The 22,005-nt window shown below is 48.1% G+C and overlaps 1 pseudogene; it reads right to left on the bottom strand.

Moving 5' to 3' along the window:
- LOC140913272 (pepsin A-like) overlaps positions 1 to 22,005 on the bottom strand; it is a 69,260-nt pseudogene that overhangs the window by 18,863 nt on the left and 28,392 nt on the right.

Here is a 22,005-nt window from a genome sequence, read left to right as displayed (position 1 = left end):
TCCCTCTCATCAGGCTTTCTAGATTCCAGTACATCTATGAAAAACTCCCCAACCAGGTCGTTTTCAACTGAATGTGCTTGACTTTTCTAGTATCAGAGGGGTAGCTGTGTTAGTCTGTGTGCACTAACTGTGTTAGTCTTGCATCTGAAGAAGTGGTTTTTTACCCACGAAAGCTTATGCCCAAATAAATCTGTTAGTCTTAAAGGTGCCACTGTACTCCTCATTGTTCTTGACTTTTCTGCATTTGAGATCTGCTGCATTTTGCAAAATCATTATTTCCCCCACATTTATGACAGTTTCCCAAAGACAACACAGTGTTTGGGGCCATGCTGTGATCCACACCTTCCCCATGACCGTCTGTACTCAGCCTTCCCCCTTGCACTGGTTTTCATCGTGAGTAGTTCCACTCTTTGATTTGACTTATTCTGGCTATATGCTTTTGTACTTAGTACACAGATAGCTCCCTCTGGTGGATTCAGCTCTCTGGCTTGTGTTTTCACAGTTTCTGCTGCCCTGCATATCTGGAGAGCTTGTTCTAAAGTTTCAGAGTAACAGCCGTGTTAGTCTGTATTCACAAAAAGAAAAGGAGTACTTGTGGCACCTTAGAGACTAACCAATTTATTTGAGCATGAGCTTTTGTGAGCTACAGCTCACTTCATCGGATGCATACTGTGGAAACTGCAGAAGACATTATATACACAGAGACCATGAAACAATACCTCCTCCCACCCCACTCTCCTGCTGGTAATAGCTTATCTAAAGTGATCATCAAGTTGGGCCATTTCCAGCACAAATCCAGGTTTTCTCACCCTCCGCCCCCCCCCCCCCCCCCACACAAACTCACTCTCCTGCTGGTAATAGCCCATCCAAAGTGACAAGTCTCCTTCACAGAGCAGTCTTTCTCTTAACACTTTGTCTTTAATGCCACAAATGATTCTATCTCTGACCAGTCAACTCACCAAAGTTGCAGATTTTACTGAGTTTCCTTAATTATGTGACATATTGCTCTATGATATAATCGATTTTTTGCAGGCATGTAAAAAAATTGTGTCTCTCAAAGGTCTCATTCCTTTTTGGCATGCAGTGTTCCTCAAATTTAGTCAGTACAGTAGCTCCTCCCTTAACGCTGCAGTTATGTTCCTGAAAAATGCGACTTTAAGAGAAACAATGTTAAGCGAATTAATGTAAATGGGGGGGTTAGGTTCCAGGGAAATTTTTTTCACCAGACAAAAGACTATATTATCTATGTATATACACACACAGTATAAGTTTTAAACAAACAATTTAATACTGGTACACAGCAATGATGATTGTGAAGCTTGGTTGAGGTTGAGGTGGAGGAGTCAGAGGGTGGGATATTTCCCAGGGAATGCCTTACTGCTAAATGATGAACTAGCAATTGGCTGAGCCCTCAAGGGTTAACTCTCACACTCTACAAGGCATCAGGAATGGAGGGAGGGAAGACAATCTCGCAGACAGAGACAGAGACACACACCCTGTGTGTGTGAGAGATATGTGCATTGCCCCTTTAAGTATCTGACCCTACTCTTAATTACACTGCCTTGTTAATTAGATCAGCTTGCTGAGACTGCAGCTGCTGCCAGCAAGCTCCCTCCCTCCTGAGCCCTGTCATGTGTTCCCCTACTCTATGGAAGATGGGGTAAGTGGGGTGCAGGAGCAGGGGGGAGGGGAACATCCTGACATTAGCTCCCCTCTTCCTCCCCTGCTTAATGTTCAGAGTTTAGTCTTCTCAAGACTTTTGTTGGGAACACTGGGGCATGGCCACTAGGTAACTCGAGGGGATGGAAGACCACAAGTGTCGATGAAGCCCCCTCGCACTAGGCCCCTGTGTCCTTGCCCCACCCCCTCCTGCCTGGAGGCACTCGCAGCAGCTCTGTGTGCTAGGCCCAAGTGTCCTTGGCCCCCCCGCCTGGAGGCACACACAGCAGTTATGCTGAGAATCTGCAACAGTATGTTGCAGAGTCAGACTGCCTGAAACTAAGCAAGGCCAAACAGGGGAGATATGGAAGAACAATGCTGAATAAAGCAGCTTTATGTATAGTTTAACAAATGATACAGAGAATCAGGGAACTAGCTGGGAACTGGATTGGCTGGCTATATGGATACTTGGAGCAGCTTGCTATTGGATAAGTATGCTGGGAAAAAGGATGTATAAAAGCCTGTGTAACTTCCTGCTCTGTTGTGCAGGATTTGAGATTGTATTCTCCCTGTACCTTTTTGAAGCTTCAAATAAACTTTTCTGCTTCTCCACCCCGTTGTGATTATTGGGTGTAGCACACCGGGTAACGAACCAACTCAAGCTGTTGTTCAGCCTCTCGGCACTGGGTGCCGGCAACACTTTGATTGAGCTTTATTTTACATAGAATTAAGTCTCTGCTGGGACAGTGGGACAGTCTCTAAAAGCAAATGCTTACTAAGCACTGATCTACGCTAGAAAATTAGATCGACCCAGCTAAATCCACACCCCTGAGCAATGTAGTTAAGCTGACCTAAGTTCTATTTAGACAGTGCTAGGTGGGCAGAAGAGTTCTCCTGTCGACCTAGCTACTGCCTGTCGGGGAGGTGGATTTATGACAGTGACAGGAGAACCCCTCCCGTCGGCCGTAGGTAGTGTCTCCCCCAAAGCGCTACAGGTGATGTAGCTGCAGCACTGTAGCTGTGCCACTGTACTGTTTTAAGTGTAGACGTGGCCTAAATCTCTCTCTCTTTCTCTGTGAATGCATATGTTTACTTAAGTCTTGAACAACCGTGACTATTGTCAAGAGCAACTGTTAAAGCCAACCCTTTCAGGGGATTCCCCCCAAGTTTTACTCTTTGTTACTACCACAGCACGCTACTGCAATATAATTATGGGCACACACATATGTAGGCTCCCGAATGGCTCTTGTGGGGGAGGGTTTACCCTGCTCAGTCTCTGTGGAATGGTGTCCGGACCCTTTGTAGGGCGGGCCATGGACAGCAGTGTAGTCCTGGAGCTGGAAGGTACTGGAATGCCAGAGATCCCCACTGGCCTGGCTCTCTACCCCTGCCCCCATGCTGCTCTCTGCTCCTGCCCTCACATGCAGGGGGCTGAATGCAGCCCTAACCTAGGGGCTGAGGGGTGAGGAGGGTCAAAGGGGTGTGCTGTGGAGGGTGGATAGTACGGAAATGGTGTTCCAGCACATTCCAGCTCCACTACACCACTGGCTGTCTCCTTAGAGCCTGGGAAACAAGCGCTAGTGTCCCACAGTCTCTTCAAGCTCCCTGTGAGCCTCTGCCATGTGCACAGCCTGCAGCCCTTCTCCTCTGCCTCTTCTCCGCTTGGGGGAGTGGGATGGGTTTAATTCCTGCAACGCCATCCTGACAGTGTACCCTTCTAGTGCTTGTGCCGCTCCACCACTGAGTCCTCCAGTCTGGCTCCCATTCTTCCTGTGGCTGAACTCCTCCCCTTGCGTTTCCATTGGTTCCACTCTCAGAGAGGGATTCTGGGTGGCCAGGCTGCATGCCCACAATGGAAATCTCCCAAGTACCTTCAAACAGCTAATGCACACGCCTAGTGGCCACCACGCCCAATTTCAGGGTGATTCCGGCCTATCCAGCGTAGTCACTCTGCCTGCCTCCAGCAAGTCTGCTGGCATGAAGAGTCCCACCCAGAAGGCAATGCAAGCACACAGGATACACGGGGACTCCTGCCCCACAGAACCCCCTGCTATTCCTGTCCTGGGTCTCCAAGCAGCTCTGCTGATGCCCCTTCAGCTTGACTCACAGGCCCCCCTGCTATTCCAGCCCTCGGGCCTGACACACACACATTTGCTCCTCATTCCTGACCTGCAGCTCCCCTTCCACTTCCATACCGTAACCTCTTCTGACCAAAGGTGGCTGATCATAACCAATAGTATTGCACTCTACAATGAATTCTACTAGTGGTATAAGTGGAGGATGGCAGCTCTGTGATGACCCAACCCCAACTCAGTGTGGTTTGTGGCATAGCATGGGATTTGAATGCAGGGCCCCAGCAGTGAGAGAGTGACATGATAACCTCCTGCTTTTGCTGCCATGGCCTTGTACGCCACGTTCCTTGGCCCACCAACCAGGGCTTTTTATTGGGATTAGCATAGGCTTCCAGCTCTAGTCTCCTGGGTACAGTCTGGGACCAAGTGAAGGGATGGATGTTTTGGTGACCCCATGTCAGATGAGTGGGGAGGGGAGAGGTCTCACGCCCAGACCCTGGTGGGACAGGGGCCCACATTGTCAGACAAATTAATCATAAGGGGCACTAATTGTGCCCCTTTATCTCATTAGACAAACCTGAGATCCAATCCTCTCTTTTCTCCCAGCTTTTGAGGTAACCCTTCCAGGTCAGGGCTGGAACAGATTATTGGACCTGGGGATAGAGGTCTTCTCTGTCCTGGGACCTTCAATTCAGAATAAGGAATCTATCCCTGATGCCTCTTCCCTTCAGCTCCCTGTCTGGGTGATGCTGTGTGTACCATATCGCCTCCCACAGGTGGCCCTCTTCAGGCTGAAGGTCTAGAAATCATGGAGCTTCTATTCCAGTGACTCAGTGCCCTGATCTAAATATCTGATGAATATGCAGGGGCTCATCTACAGAAACAGCAGCAAATATTATGATTATCAGGCCTGCAACCTGACACGGCTACAGCATGGAACAAACGTTAGGAAGTGCCATGCTCCTGGCTGGCTCTTGTTAGGTGTCCTGGTAGCTCTGGCAGCTTCCTGATTTACCCCTTCTCTTGGTGTGGGTGGCGGGCTGTGGCTGGTATGCTGGCTTCCCCGGTCTGGGAGGGAGATTTGGCTGCTTCCTGCCATCTAGTGGGGAATGCTCTGCATGGATGGGAGTAGTGCCAGAGGCCATAGTCAAGATCCCTTTTTGCTAGGTGCTAGACAGCCCCTGCACTGGAGAGCTTCCAAGCTGAACAGACAAAGAGAGGATCATTATCCCCATTGTACAGGTGGGGAACTGAGGCACAAAGAGGGAAAGTGACTTGCCCAAGGTCTGTAGCACAGACTGGGATTGAACCTAGGTCTCAATCCAATGCCTTCGCCATAGGCCAGAGTCGGAGAAGCCAGAGGATTGTCTTTCTTACGCTGCAGTCTGTGTTCACTCCTCTAAGCATAGAAGGCCTCATAAACCAAAACAGGCCGTCAGCGTTTGAACCTAATGTTACTATTCCCTGTGAGCCCTGCCCTGTTAGAACAGCTGGGAACCAGACCCTTCCCTTTCCTCTGTGTCACTGTCATAAGGACTCAGCCTTAACCCCCGCTCTCTCCCTCCAGCCTTGTTTGTTGTATCTGAGTACTGGCCAATTTCCTTGAGTTTACATGTCTGGGGACAACACAGAAACTATGACTCTTTCCAAAGGGGCTAAACAGACTTGCCCGGAAAGATGCACAATGGTCTTTTCCCAAGGTCTCTTCCTGTTAGTGAGTGGAACCAGTTCTGGTCTAAACCATGTTGCACCTTCCCAAACTGGCTTCTCTGCCAAGCCATGTGCTTAGAAAACTCCTCTGTGCAGAGCTGGGTGAAGGTCCTTGGACCAGGCGAGTTACATTGATCGTTGTGGTTTGTGAGATCCCTGGGCTGCGGCCCTTCCTTGGGTGCCTTGCTTGAGCCGCTCCTTGCCCCTTGCTTGGTGGCTGGGAAATGGGACTCTGACTGCCCCTGCTTTAGGCCATGGGTAGTTATTTCCTAATTCTTCATTCTGGGGTTTCCTTCCAAGCAGCTGGTGCCAGAAGACAGGACACTGGGCAAATGGACCTCACCTCTGACCCAGTCTGGCTATTCCTGAGTTTCTCCAGTGAAGTGAAATCTGTCCTTGCTCTCTCCTAGCTTTGGCCCCATCTCTAACAACACCTCGGAATGTGACCCCGCCCCCTCATAGACCCAGCCCTCATGCTAGCCCTGGCTTTCCTCTGTGCTGGCCTAAGGACTGGGTCATCTCCTGGCCCCACAGCAAATCCTAGCTGTTGGTTCATGTAGTGGCGGGTCAGAGAGCCCGCATGTAACTGCAGCTGGGTGTGTCCCCGCCTGTGTGAATGCTGGTGGAAGTGTAGGACTGGGAGCAGGTCTGCAGCTTGTCACAGCACAGTGTGAGAGGGAACCCAGGCTGGTGAGTCAAAGGATGCAGTGGTCCCCAGTTCCAGTGGTACCTGTCACAGCCCTTACCCCCAAATGGCTGTGTTATGTAATTTATGGACAGCCCCCAAGCCCATCTCATGAGATACTGTTGAAAGTAACAAAACAAACAGGTCAGGAGTGAGGGGCATTAGCATAGTGGGGGATGGGGTGGGACAAGAATGGAATTGCAGTGTGGGAGCTACAGGTCAGTGTAAGGGGGCATCAGCAGAGCTGTGTGTGGGGAGCCAGGGCTGGAAAAGCAAGAGGCTGGGGTCAGGTTGAAGGGACATTGGGAGAGCTGCATGTGGAGGGAGCTCAGGGCTGGCATAGCAGGAGGCTGCAGATTGAGATTGGGGGCCACAGCAGAAGATATGAGAATGTTCCCTTCCTGCCTCATTGGTGGAATGTGGGTCACCCCGCCCACCAGAGAGAAACAATTCACTACAATGCCCTTATAGTCCTTTATTCTACTGTTGGTAAGATTAGAGACGAGAGGGTGAGTTTGGGTGGGGAAAAGTGTGTGTCCATTAAGGTCCCAGCAGTAATAAGGGTCACTAGACTGACTCGCATTGTTGGGGCTCTGGAGAAACAAATACTCTCCGGGGTCAGGGTTCCATGGCAGTGTCCCGGGGATGGTGCTGTGTTTATGCCACGGGGGCCAGGCCCACCTAGTTGTTGGCCCTGTTGAAGACAACGTAGTACTGGTGGATGAAGACATCTCGGAGGATCCAGAGGTCTCCAGAGGTGGTGGGGAGGTCGATGCCTTCAAAGATCAAGAGCCTGAGTTCTGCACCAGGGTAAAATGGGACATGGGTTATTGGGCTGGAACTTCAATGACCCCTTGACATGTATTTAGGGGCATAACTCCCATTGAGGTACCTTTGTGGATCTGGGCCTCAGTACAATCCCAGTGCTTCAGCCTGAGGCTAAGGGGTGCAGCCTGTGAAGTGGGAAGAAAAGCAAGGCCCTGATCACTTCTTTTCATCCCTTGAGGAGGCAAAGCGCGCTCTCTCCAGACTCCTGGCCAGATTCCAAAGGGAGCGATTACATTCTGCCACCAGAAATCCTGCTGTGATTATAAGTGGATTTGGGCTTCCCCACTGCCTGTCCCACCTACCAGCCGGTGTTGCTGTGTGCTGTTAAAGCAGTTTAGCTGTTCCTCCCCAGAGGGAAGCAAACCTTTATCATGGGGAAGGAACATCCTTCCTGATGCCCAGATGCCCGTGCCCTGGAGCACGAGGCAGCGATCTCTCTTGATCTAGCCTCCCAGCTTGGGTAGCTGCTCATTTAATTCTCTCCTAGCCCCGTAAGGCCCCTGCCCTGGTGATCTCCTACGGTGGCCAGCTCTACAGGCCGCCTCGCTGCTCTTACGGTATGTCACTTTCACTGTGGGCCTGCCTTGATCTTGACGTCCCTCCTTCTGGATCCATTTGTGGGAAGAGCTCTCTGCCACCCCACTCTCATACTGGGGACAGACTCTGAGCTGCATCTCAGTGATGCTCCTGCAGGCCCATGCCGGCTGTGTAGGGGGCAATTGCCAGCATGCTCAGTGCAATGGTCTCAGGCACAAGCCCTGGCTAAGAGGCCCCGAGGCGGCTTTCTCAGCAGGACACTCACATCAGTGATGTAGGCACTGGCGGGCAGAGGGAACTCGATGCCGTTGATGGTGAAGACGATGTTGGGCAGGCTGCTCATGGCATTGCAGCTGATCTGCAGGGAGGGAGGCAACACACGGAGGAAAGGTTAGACACGTCTCGGGCACTAGGTTCTCCAATGAGAGAGATGGAGCATCACATCCGTGTGTAGCAGACACCTCTAGAAGCATCTCTCCCTCTCCCTGCCCTTACCGTGCCATCACTGGCGCCGATGTAGGAGTTGATGTTGGAGATGCCAGAAGGGGGCCCAGCCAGCAGAGAAGTACCAGTGTCAATGACAGCCTGGCAGCCACCAGAGCAAGCGATGGTCTCTCCGTTCATGGTGACGCTGCAAGAGAGAGAGTCGGGGGGAACGTTCCCAGTAACGCTCCCGATTTCATTCCCACTCAGCCCATGAGCCAGCAGCGAGCGGCCTGCAGGGTGGAGCTGCCTCTCACCCCGCCCACCCACCTCCCTTGCTCCAACTGCCAAGAACTTTCCCCTGATGTTTCAGCCTCAACTTTCCTTGGCTATTGCCCATCGCTCATCGTCCTACAACCTTCTGGGACTGTGACCGATCTAGCCTGGGGGTCACAAACAGAGGTCAAGGGGTTGTGCCCACCCTGCCCTGTACTTTATTGCTAAGCAGAGTGGGTCAGATGAGGGTTCCTGGTGTGGACGAGGTGGAGAACCACTGATCTAACCTTCTCACTGGTGAGCCCCTTTCCTATAGCTCCAAGGAAGGTGTGATTCTGACTCCCTTGTCTCTTGCCTTGTCTAGACTCTGTAATTTGAGCTTCCCCAGGCTCCCGCATGCATCTCCTTTTGCCTGTCTCCTCAAGGTGGCCGATGAAGGGGAAGGACCAAGGGGTAGGAGATACCTGTCCATGGTGATTTGCCAGTAAGTCTCAGCAGAGAGAGGGATCTAGTTAAGGTTCCCAGAGTAGTAAGATGAGTCGATGCCGCCGAACATCACAAAGCTCCCGCTCTGGTCGTCCCTAGAGAAGGGAGAGGGGAGAGTCGAAGCAGATGTATGAATGGCTGGCTGGCAAGTCAATAGCAAACGCTCTGTCTGAACATAATAATGGCCATACTGGGTCAGACCAAAGGTCCATCTAGCCCAGTATCCTGTCTTTCGACAGTGACCAATGCCAGGTGCCCCAGAGGGAATGAACAGAACTGAATCAACAAGTCATCCATCCTCTGTTGCCATTCCCAGCTTCTGGCAAACAGAGGCTAGGAACACCATCCCTGCCCATCCTGGCTAATAGCCATTGATGGACCTATCCTCCATGAACTTATCGAGTTCCTTTTTGAACCCTTCCCTATTAGAGAAAGCCACAGCTGAGCAGTGCTGGAATATGTCAGTGTCTAGTAGCGGTGAAAGGACCTGACGGTTGTCTGGGCGGGGCACCTCTACCCCCACTTTGATAACTGTCTCTTGCCAGGTCTCAAAAGCTAAGCAGGGCTGGGCCTGCCCTAAAATTGGATGAGAGACCTCCAAGGAAAGGCCCAGGTGTTTGAGGCAGTGGTGGCAGGTGCTGCAGTTCCCTCTGAGTCAGTACTGAGCAGTCTGATGTTAGAAGGTGATGAGCCAGGGAGTCATGTGGGTGATGTGAGGCACTTCCCCCTCAGGAGTCAGTCTAATCCTGATGACCTGCAGTGGGTGTAGAGAGGGCCCTGGTGCTTTAATGTAATCGTTAGAGGCACTAGTGTTCACTTCTGCTCCCAAAATGTGCATCACCAGCATGGAACGGCTGCCTTGTTCCATCCGAGATCGCTGTGTTTTGGGAATTCTGATGCAAACATTGCAGGGCTCACTGAATGTGAGAGGTGCTGAATCTCACTGCAGCAGATGGGCTGTTTCCAGCCCTGATTCACGAGCTCAGGTAGATGGAGAAGAGGTATTGGGACACCAAACCCTCGTTCATCATGTTGTCAAAGACGGGGGTGGCTCCAGAGGAGGAGCTGCCGGGGAAGGCCAGACCCAGGATCCCATCAAAGGGGGAGTAGTAGAGGAAGGAGCCGAGCTTGGTCTCCCTCAGGGCAAAGATTTGATTGGTGTCCACAATGCCTCCAACCTTAGAGGAGGGATGGGGACAATCAGACACACCGTACACCCTGGGAGAAGCTGCCAAGTCTACCAGAGGGTCTTTACAGTGTGCAAGTTCTCAGAGGCTACCATGCCCTGAACTGTGCTGTCTCCCCCATGATTGGCTTCATTGTCTCTTCTCTTCCCTTTCTCTATTCCTGTCTCCCAGTTCACAGCCAGTGGAGTTCCTGCTTTAGCTTTGCAGATGCAACCTGTCCTTCGAATTCCTCATCATTTCCCTTCTCTGCTCCAGGGGCTTTGATCCTTTCTTGTGATTTACCTGGACGGTGTCGTAGCCCAGGATTCCAGTCATGCTGCCGGTGCCATACTGGATGGAGACGTCCTCACTGGTGGCCTCGTAGGTGGAGGAGTCTGATGGATTGAAGCCATTGTGGTCTTCTGCAAGTACAGAAGAGTCAAATGGTCACAGACCGACACTTGTAACTTTTCCCATGTGTTGTATGGGAGACTAGTGAGGCTGTGAATTCTTTGGTGGGGGGAGGGTGCTTATGCACTGCAGTGCCCAGCATTGCAACGCCTAGGTCCCGTTGTAAATCTAGCTCCTGGGCTTCCTGGAAACCATCCCCCTCCTCTGACACTGTACAACTGGACAATCCACAGACAATGGAAGGAAACCTATTCATATCTGGTTTCCACGGTAGCTGGAAACTGATGATTTTTTTAATTTAAAAAATCTGATTTTAAACAATGTAAATACATTTTTATTTTAAAAATAATAATTTAAAATTAAAGTTTAAATTATGACAACATATGTGCAAGTCTAAACTTACTAAAATCTATTAAAATCAGTTAAATTAAATAAAAAATTACTATTAATTAGTGCATATTTGTTGCCGAAGTTTTAAAGATAGACCACTGAACTGGTGGATTTCACCGGCTCAGCAGCTGGAACTGGACTTGGTTGAAGTGCTAAACCAGCTTTTCACAGCAGTAGCCTCTTCTGCAGGTGCAGAGAGAATATTTTCTTCATGTCAGTTCATACAGCTAGTTCAGTTCACTGACTAGTTCATTCTAACTTAAGAAATTGACTGGGAGTTATAAAAGCAAGACAGCTTGTATTCCTTTCCCAATCTCTGAATAAAAAGTAAGTATGAGAGGATGAAATCTAAAATCTTGGAACAACATGGTGACCAGAAACAATCAGTTCAATTCACTGACTACACATAAGAATATAAGAATGGCCCTACTGGGTCAGACCAAGGGTCCATCTAGCCCAGTATCCTGTATTCCGATAGTGGCCAGTGCTAGGTGCCCCAGAGGGAATGAACAGAACAGGTAATCATCAAGTGATCCATTCCCTGTCGCTCATTCCCAGCTTCTGGCCAACAGAGGCTAGGGACACCATTTCTGCCCATCCTGGCTTATAGCTAATGATGGACCTATCCTCCATGAATTTATCTAGTTCTTTTTTGAACCCTGTTATGGTCTTGGCCTTCAGAACATCCTCTGTCAAGAAGTTCCACAGGTTCACTGTACATTGTGTGAAGAAATACTTCCTTTTATTTGTTTTAAACCTGCTGCCTATTAATTCCATTTGGTGACCCCTAGTTCTTGTGTTATGAGTAGTAAACAACACTTCCTTATCTCCTTTCTCTACACCAGTCATGATTTTATAGATCTCAATCATATCTCCCCGTAGCTGTCTCTTTTCCAAGCTGAAAAGTCCCAGTCTTATTAATCTCTCCTCATACGGAAGCTGTTCCATACCCCTGATCATTTTTGTTGCCCTTTTCTGAACCTTTTGCAATTCCAATATATCTTTTTTGAGATGGGGCAACCACATCTGCACACAGTATTCAAGATGTGGGCGTACCATGGATTTATATAGCGGCAACGTGATATTTTCTGTCCTATTATCTATCCCTTTCTTAATTATTCCCAGCATTCTGGTTACTTTTTTGACTGCCACTGCACATTGAGTGGATGTTTTCAGAGAACTATCCACAATGACTCCAAGATCTCTTTCTTGAGTGGTAACAGCTAATTTAGACCCCATCATTTTATATGTATAGTTGGCATCATGCTTTCCAATGTGCCATTACTTTGCATTTATCAACATTAAATTTCATCTGCCATTTTGCTGCCCAGTCAACCAGTTTTAAGAGATCCTTTTGTAGCTCTTCGCAGTCTGTCTGCGTCTTAACTATCTTTAATAGTTTTGTATCATCTGCAAATTTTGCCACCTCACTGTTTACCCCTTTTTCCAGATCATTTTTGAATATGTTGAATAGGACTGGTCCCAGAACAGACCCCTTGGGGACACCACTTTTTACCTCTCTCCATTCTGAAAACTGACCATTTATACCTACCCTTTGTTTCCTATCTTTTAACCAGTTACCAATCCATGAGAGTACCTTCCCTTTTATCCCGTGGCAGCTTCCTTTGCGAAAGAGCCTGTGCTGAGGAACCTTCAGAAAGAAAGGCTTTCTGAAAATCTAGGTACATTATATCCACTGGATCCCCTTGGTCCACATGCTTGTTGATCCCCTCAAAGAATTCTAGTAGATTGGTGTGGCATGGTTTCCCTTTCCTAATACCATGTTGACTGTTCCTCAATAAATTATGTACATCTATGTCTGACAATATTGTTCTTTATTATCGTTTCAACCAGTTTGCCCAGTACTGAAGTCAGGCTTATAGGCCTGTAATTGCTGGGATCACCTCTGGAACTCTTTTTAAAAATTGGTGTCACATTAGCTATCCTCCAGTGATCTGGTACAGAAGCTGATTTAACTGATAGGTTACAGACTACAGTTAGTAGTTCTGCAATTTCACATTTGAGCTCCTTCAGAACTCTTGGGTGAATACCATCTGGTCCTGGTGACTTATTGCTGTTTAATTTATCAATTTGTTCCAAGATCTCCTCTAATGATACCTCAATCTGGGACAGTTCCTCAGATCTGTCACCTAAAAAGAATGGCTCGGGTCTGGGAATCACCCTCACATCCTCAGCTGTGAAGACTGATGCAAAGAATTCATTTAGTTTCTCCACAATGGCCTTATTGATAACACTTCCTTTGTTTAATACATTGTTAGTTTTAAATGCAAATTGTTTTAATAAACTTTTTTTCTTAGCTATCCAGCACATTTAAGGTCGTTTTACTTTACTAATAATTTTTAAAAGCTTTTATTTTTTCATTTTTAATCGAATTCCAATTACCATGTAAAGGTGAACACATACTTCAAGTAACAAGATTAGTCAGCTAGCAAAATGAAAAATGCATCCTTCACCATTTTCTCATAATTAAAAAATGTACAAATAAATGTATGTTAAGGTCTATAAGTGGTTACACTCATTATATACAGATTTATTCTCTTCCTGATTAGAAGGAGGAAGTATCAATTTTAGGGTAAAAGCTATAATTAGTTGCAAATCAAGGTGTTTTAATGGTTACCAACAAAAAACAACTTCCTGCAGGAAAATAATTAAAAAGTACAAATGCAAAGCAAGATTAAAATCAGTGATTTCAATCAAGGTTTCCTCATTGCTGATTTAAATCTCTCTGATTTCAATCAAACCACCCAGATGGCGTGTCAAGGCAAGGAGGTGATTGCCTCTGATTTCATGCAGCTAAGCAATGCAAGGCTTGGTCTGTAGCTGGATGGGTGACTGATAGGTTAAAGGCTAGTGCTTGGGTTGCGGCTGGCAGCTCATCAATCAGCTGACATGGTAACAAACAGCCTGTTTTGCGGAGGGATAGCTCAGTGGTTTGAGCATTGGCGTGCTAAACCCAGGGTTGTGAGTTCAATCCTTGAGAGGGCCATTTAGGGATCTGGGGCAAAAATTGGGGATTGGTCCTGCTTTGAGCAGGGGGTTGCACTAGATGACCTCCTGAGGTCCCTTCCAACCTTGATATTCTATGATTCTAAAGAGAGGGAACCATTGCCATCCAAGGGCTAGATCCTCAGCTGGTGTAAACCGGCATAGTTCCACCAGCTGATTTACAGCAGTTGAGGATCTGGGCTACGGTGACCTTGCTAAAGGCTCAGCCTGAGCTGCTGTTTCTCAGCCATCACTTTGCCCAGCATGGCTCCTAGGACCTGCTGGCATCTGATGCACCGAGTTGTTTATCCCCAGTTTCCATCAATCTCAGTGTATTGGAAGTGGGGAGCCAGCAGACCTGGGAGTTCTATTCCCAGTGCTCTTCTTAATCCCATCCAATCGCAGCTGGGGGCTGGATGCCCCAGCATGGGGGCTGGGGAAGGTTCTTGGCAGCAGCAAGGTATGTGCTTGATTGGAAGCCTTGAGTTCAGGGCACCAGGCAAATTCTCCAGCAAGCCATGTTCCTTAAGGTTCTGCCTTAGGGATTTCCCCTTCTTCAGGGAGACCCTAATCAACAAGGGTGGGGAGAGAGACTGATCAATAACAAATAAACAAAAGACAAGCCTTGTGTTCAGGGAATACCGTGCAGTCCGACTCTTACACTGCACGGAGACCCCTTTTTATAGCTGGGATTAGCACAGGGTTTAGGTGAGCTGGGTGACCAGTGCACTAAAAGTCAGTGTGAGTTGGGCATATAATTCCCGTAGGATGCTTGGAAACTCCTGGCCCATGTGTAACTAGCACTGAGAGGGCCTAGTATGCTGGGAGCTTTACTAATACATTGTATAAGACAGTCCCCCTGTCCTATAGATCTTACTGATGAAATAGACAAGGTGGACAAAGGACATATGTTCATTTTTATCCAGAGAACTGAGGCCCAGAGAGACTCAGTCACTAGGTCACACAGGGAGCCTGTGGTAGAGCTGGAAATGAACATAGATTTTCCAAATCCTGTTCCAGTATTGTAACCATAAGCCCATCCTTCCTCATACCTCTGCTATGCCATACAGCCAAGGGGTAGTTCCCACCTGCTGCCTATTAAAGAATGAAGTACTGAAGAGAGAGATGTAGGAGCTGCCTCTGCTGCTAAGGGAACATTGCTCTGTAGAAAGCTGAGCTCAGAATCCCAATGTTTCTTGTTCCCCCCTGCACTCACATTGTCACCCGGCACTGAGAAAGCACCACCAGACTGAGGAGCAGAAGCCACTTCATGATGTCGCTGTACACCCAAACTGGTGGGGGAAAGGAAAGTGCGAGTGCTAAATGCAGCGCAACGCCGGGATGCTGCTCCTTATATGCACATAGTGCAGAGCCTTTCCTATCCCATTAGTAACCCTGATAAGAAATGCAAACCTTCCTGGTAAGATTGTCCAAGATGTCCTTGAAAGAAAGGTCTGGAGAACATTCTAAGTTCACAGATCTCCACCTTCACTTGGCAGTGACCTGAAAATGGGGGCATCTTCTAGAGGGAAGGGGTGAGAGTTAGGGGAGGTTTCCCGGCTAAGCTTTGAAAAGAAATGATGCTGGGTTGTTTTAAAGAGCAAACAGGAGGCACAGAGGAATTTGAACGGGATATAGAGGTATTCACCTCTAGGTCACTGGTTCCAGTTTGGCCCCCAGTTATAAAACTGCCATGTAGTGGGAACTGGTGTCTCTATGGGAACTGAGATATGAAGCTTTACACCTCTAGCTCATTGGTATGAATCTGAGCCCGGGTCAGCGCAAGGAGCTGAAGTTAGTGGACAGGGAAATAGGATGCATGGCATGCTACGGTCTGAGTAACTGGTTGACTCAGAGGATATGGAGCCGTTCACCTCTATGGCACTGGTCCAGCTCACTCAGTTCAGTAGAAAAAATCTTTGTCAACCCTGTGGATGAAATATGCTGATGGTCTTTGTGAATTTCCTAGCGACACATGTCAGGGAAGGAAAGGATCAGGTGTGAGGACTCGGTTTGGGTGTGGGTAGATGAATGGCTGAATCTAGTTGGCAGCTGGTATCAAGTGGAGTGCCCCTGGGGTCAGTTTTGTTCAACATCTTCATTAATTATTTGGATGATGGGATGGATTGCACCCTCAGCAAGTTTGAAGATTACAAGAAACTGTGGGGAGAGGTAGATATGCTGGAGCGTAGGAATAGGGTCCAGAGTGACCTAGACAAATTGGAGGATTGGGCCAAAAGAAATCTGATGAGGTTCAACAAGGACAAGTGCAGAGTCCTGCACTTAGGACGGAAGAATCCCATGTACTGCTATAGGCTGGGGACTGACTGGCTAACCGGCAGTTCTGCAGAAAAGGACCTGGGGATTACAGTGGATTAGAAGCTGGATATAAATCAACAGTGTGCCCTTGTTGCCAAGAAAGCTAATGGCATATTGGGCTGCATTAGTAGGAGCATTGCCAGTATATTGAGGGAAGAGCTATTCCCCTCTATTCGGTACGGGTGAGACCACATCTGGAGTATTGCGTTAGGGAGGTGGTGGAATCTCCATCCATAGAGATTTTAAGGTCCGGCTTGACAAAACCCTGGCTGGCATGATTTAGTTGGGGTTGGTCCTGCTTTGAGTAGTGGGTTGGACTAGATGGCCTCCTGCAGTCTCTTCCAACCCTAATCTTCGATGATTTTATGAATGTGATGTGACTGCCCTCAACAAGTCTGAGGGCAAATGGTAAGTTGTGGTTGGGAATGACAGAACTAAGGCATTGGGGGGCTATGGAGTCCACCAGCGGAGGAGAAGAGGGAAGAGATGTCCAGCCCTAGTTGGGTAGAGGGTAAGTTCACCATGACATAGGGTTTAGTGGGAGAGAAAAGGAGATCCTGGTTGGCCCCCAAACTGGAGCGTGATTACCTGCACCAGGAGCAGATCATGGGTTCAAGTCCCCATGGCTGGGATGTGTGGAGGGACCTCGCTGCTTAGCCCTGACACTGCAGCCATCCTATTCCTGGCAGGAGGCCATCCACGGACTTGGGCACCAGGCCATGTGCCCACATGCTAGGAGCAGCTGCTCTGCCTGAAATCACAATGAGAATCCCATGAGATTAGACAACAGCATTTAACTTTCCATTTACCACTATCTACTCCTAACCCTGTGGGAAAAGCAAACACCAGGGGAGGGATGAGGTTTTCATGTGACTAGGAGTAAAGTCACCTTAGGCCAGTGACAGCCCTAACAAAGGGGCCTAGAACTGGGCAGGTCTGACCTTGCTACTCTGTGTATAAAAACTTATCAGTTCAAACAAGTTTATCTGAGCAGAACTGGTCCTGAAAATCAGCTTATCCGATGTCCCCTGTTGCCCCACAGTGAGGTCCTAGCCTCTGGTGTTAGTCTTGCAAATGGGCAGATATTTTCCATTCCCTGCTCCAGATTTTTCAACAAAGAGGTGAAATAGATCTCAGATTTAGAGAAGAGAGGTTTTCTTTGAGACGTCTGACACCAGAGAGACAATACAGGCACCTCGTTGCACGCTGAAACAGTATGGATTAATCCTGTCCTATAGCATGCCCTTCTTTTCCAGTCTTGGGTCTCCACACAGCTCTGCGAATGCCTCTCAAATTAGACCTGGTTATAATAGGCCTGGGGATGAAACACACACACAGCACTGCTAAAGCGCCTCCTGAGAGACAGGCTACCCTGCTATTCCAGCCCTTAGTCTGACACATCCATAGCTCTTCTGATGCCCCTCAGTCCTGACCTGCAGCTCCCTGTGTGAGTTTATAATATAGTCTCTTCTATAGAAAGTTGGCTGATCACAACCAATTGTGCAATTCCCTTTGCAGAATTCCTTGCAGCCTGCAAGAATTTGTGACTGATTTGAGGATGAAGAGCTGAACTTGTAAGTTTGGGGAGGCTAAAACTGAGTCTCTGATAAGAGACCAGATTGGGACTGGGATCGGGAACATATATCTCAGAGACTACTGGAAGAGCCATAATTAACCCATGACAAATATGTCAGAATTTGTCAAGCAATTTAAGTCACCCAGTCCAGAAGGAAGATTTTGGAGGGTGGGCAGCCTCTGATACTGTGGACATGGTAGAGAATCCAAAATACTGCAAGAAAAGAGACCTGAGGCAGAAAGGGATGGAGACTTCCAAGTCAGAGTTCTGAAAAAAGAGCACATGGCTTGTGCTGGTTGCCACAGTGTGTACAGCTCCAAGATAATGCCCGGCAGGTGGGAAAAAGATGCAAGAAATGCAATGGATTCCATCATGTTGCAAGAGTTTGCAAGGACCATTAAAAAAAACCCCAACAGCTTTCCAGTCAAAATGTTGACTGTGATTGCCGGAGCTACTCCTCAGGGTGAGACCCTGTAGCAAGTTATGCAGAGTGGTATGGAGATCATATTCCCAGTCCCTATTTTTGAGTTCAGAGGGAGCTGTCAGTACCAGATGGGACTATGTTTAAAGGAATCAGGATGGTGCTTCATAAGATGGTACAGTAAAATGTGTTATGAAGGAGAAATGAAGGTGATTTAGGAACTGAGAAATCTAAGAGAAGCGCTGGAAAAGTTTTACACTGGCCTCAAATGAACAGCAACATTGAGGAAGCCATCAAGGCTTGTCGTATGTGCCAAAAGTTCAGGCCAAGTCTAGGAAAAGGGCCAGTGTTGGTGGCTCAGGAATAATTGGCCCCCTGGAGCAAAGTAGGCAGAGATTTGTTATATTGGCTGGAAAAATCTCTGTCTTCATTCTAGACTATTCTCACTTTCCTGAGATAGCAAGGTTTATCAGTAGGACGGTTATAAGTGTTTGGAGGAGCGAGTTATATAAATGTTGTTTGTGAAGTGTTGTTGTTATTATGTTGTGGCTGGATATTGGGAATTGACCTTTCAGATCATTCAGCTTCCCAGGCACAGGAAGTCTGGGGGAAGAGCGCTGCAGAAGCAGAGACAGGTGGAACTCAGTGACTGAGTGAAGAGGGGCTCTTTCAAGCCCCTTGGGCCAGAGTGTTTCCTGAAGACCACACAGCCCTCCACCCAGACCAGGAGAAAGAACAAACAGAGGCAGAGGCTCTAGAAGCTCTCAGAGCTACCTGGGCACCAAACCAGGTAGCATGGCAATTCTTCTGTTCCTCAAACTTGTTCCACTCTGGAGCTTTTTCAGGTTTAAATTCTTGTAATGGAGACATTTTCTGCTATTTCTGTAGGTGAACTCATGCATATTCATCAAATATTTAGATCAGGGCATTGAATCACTGGAATAGAATCTCCATGATTTCTAGACCTTCAGCCTTAACAGGGCCACCAGCGGGAGGTGATATGGTACACACAGCTTCACCCCCACTGGAAGCTGAAGGGAAGGGGGATCAGGTATAGATCTCTTATTGTGAATTGAAGGTCCTATGACAGAGAAGACCTCTATCCCCAAGTCCAATAATTGTTCCAGCCCTGTAGCCAGACAGCCAGCCCCCCCCCCTCAGACCAGCATTGCTGGAAACACAGGAGGAAACCGGAACAGGGCACTTAACATATATTCCAGCACAGCCTTTGAAGCTGTGAAAGCACAGGTGTGCTGCTACAATGTGCCTCTGGGAACAGATACGACGATTAAGCTCACAGCAGGCAGAGGCCCTGTGACAGACATGACTCTTAGCCCCTACTAAATAGCGTGATGCACACACACCAACATCCTAGGTGGGAAAATATTTACCCTGATAAAAGAAATGTCCAGTAGTCGAAACTTATTGTTTCTCTCCCTTGCAAGTGTAAACTACTCTTGCGAAAGCTGGCGTCACCCCGACAGACCAGCCTCAATTTGGCATAAGAAAGGAGAAAGGGAATAAAGGAGTACAGAGGTATAAGTAGGGGACCTACAGCACCATGATTTTTGAGTGCTTTTCACTATCTATCTGCTGGTCAGATAAGTGACAGCCTCCCAAGGCTTCTGCAGCTAAGAGGGTCCCTACGCCTTGTCCCTTATTCGTCTTTCCGCGGAATTGAGTGACCGATCCTGGCTTGGCACCGCTGGAATCGAGAGATGCAAGGAGGGTAAGAAGCACCCACACCTGATCTCCTATCTTTAGTGTACACATATTTTGAAATAGAGCTCTATACTTTGTTTTCTTTCTTTGGGATTGTGGCTTCAGTTTTGTAACTTGTTTGTGTGTGTAACATCTCTACATTTAAATAAGTAGGCACTAGCAATTTTGTAACCACATGATTAGAATCTAGCTTAATAAATTTTGGTAATCATTTGTGCATAAGCCTGACTTGTTTTCTCTGGTTTACTGTAAAGCAGCCAACACAATTAAAGAACCTCAGCCGTTTTGGCTCTAAAGCCTGGCCATTAGGTGAGAGTACTAAGAGCCTAGCGTTGAGTTGTGCCGCCTCCACGGGGCAAACTCTTGGGGCACCTGTCAGTCAATCCTGGCTGCCCGCTGCGAAGGAGCTCTGAGCTCTAGCAGTTAAAGTCACGGGTGTGGAGAGGCTCTTAGTGCTGCCATTGGGGCACCTATCAGTCAGTATTGACTGCCCGCTGCGAAGGAGCTCTGAGCTCTAGCAGTTAAAGTCACGGGTGGTTAGGACCTTGGGGCATCCGTCAGCCTAGCCCGGGCTGCCCGCCGCGAAGGGACAGTGCGTCCTAGCGGTTAAAGTCACGGATGGTATAAACAGCCATAGCTGGCACCTCACCAAACATCCTTGGCTGTCGGCTAACAAGCCCTGACCTCAAAAGATGGGAGAAAAGAGAGGACTGGTTTCTATGACCCATTTGATCTCTGGCTTTTTTACTGAGATAAAGGGGCCCAATTGGTGCCCCTGATGATTAATTTATCTGGCAATGTGGGCACCTGTCCCACCAGGGTCTGGGACTGAGACCCATCCCCTCCCCACTCATCTGACATAGGGGCCACCAAACATCCATCCCTTGATTTGGGCTCAGAATGTACCTAAGGGCCTAGAAGTGGAAGGCTCTGTATGCTAATCCCAATGCTCCTGAGCCAGTTGTTCCCCAGTTTGTGGCCAGATTGGACTGAGGCACAATGAGAAGCAAATAGCTCCATCTTCCATTCTTGAACTTGTCAGATGGTCAGTCCCCTTGGTTGTGATGCTTCTTAAAAGGGTCTTTATTTCAAGCCAGGAACTCCACCATACATGTTTATGATTATTAAGCCCTAGTTAGTGGGTGGGGGAATGTGGCTCATGGGGTGTTTGCTTGTCAGGAATCTGGTAGTGCTAAATGGAAAGTAAAAGTTGTGAAATCTGTTGGGATTCTCATTCTTTTTCAGGCAGAACAGATGCTCCTGGTGCATGGCCTGGTACCCAAGTTCAGTGGATAGTCTTCTGAGAGGAACAGGATGGCTGAAGTACCAGGGCTAAGAAGTGAGACCTCCCCCACATCCAAGCCATTGGAACTTGAACCCATAATTTGCTCCTGGGCCAGGGAATCAGTCTCCAGGTTTGGGGCCATCCAGGATCTCCTCCTTTTCTCTCCCCCTCAGGTCTACGTCATGGTGACCTTACCCTCCGTGACATCTGCTTCCTTCTTGCCCTTCAAAAGTGGCCTCCATAGCCCACCACTACCTTAGCCCTGTCATTCCAAAGCACAACTTACAATTTGCCCTCAGACACATTGAAGGTAGTCATGTCACACTCACCCACCATCCCTCTATCCACTCACTCCCAAACATGTAATCACACCCCATCCTTCCCTACCCTCAACTGTCCCTCTAGAAGATGGATGGAGATCACCAACATATTTCACCCAAGCACTGTCAGGCAACAAACACTTTTGCTATTGAACTGGGTGAGCGAGAACCTAGAGGTGAAAGGCTCCATATCGAATTCCTGAGTCAGACAGTCACTCAGACTGTGGCATGCCCTACATCCTATTTCCCAGTCCACTGACTTTAGCTCTCTGTGCTGACCTGGGCTCAGATTCAGACCAAACTACCTAGAGGCGTAAAGCTCCATATCCCAGTTCTCATCAAGAAACCAGTTATTCACTACATGGCTGTATTGTAACTGGTGCCCAAAGTGTGGAAGGCTCCAATCCCATCGAGGTACCCACTCTCACAACATTTGGCCAGACTGAAATGAAGAACCAAGCAGTGAATGTATTCGTATCCCATTCAATCCTTCTGTGCCTTCTGTCCCATTCTTTAAAACAACCCATAGGCATTGCTTTTCAAAGCTTAGACATCCCTGAACTCTCACACCTTCCCTTTAGATGATGCCCCATTTTCGGGTCACAGACAAGTGAAGGTGGAAATCTATGGACTTTTAGTGTTCTCCAAAATTTTGTTAAAGGACATTCTGGAAGATCTTATCAGGAAGGTTTACATTTCTTATCAGGGTTATT

This window comes from Lepidochelys kempii, chromosome 6 (genome assembly GCF_965140265.1).
Source record: "Lepidochelys kempii isolate rLepKem1 chromosome 6, rLepKem1.hap2, whole genome shotgun sequence".
Classification (NCBI taxonomy): Eukaryota; Metazoa; Chordata; order Testudines; family Cheloniidae; genus Lepidochelys; species Lepidochelys kempii.
The sequence above is the reverse complement of the archived record's forward strand: the minus strand, read 5'-3'. Positions and strand labels throughout refer to the sequence as shown.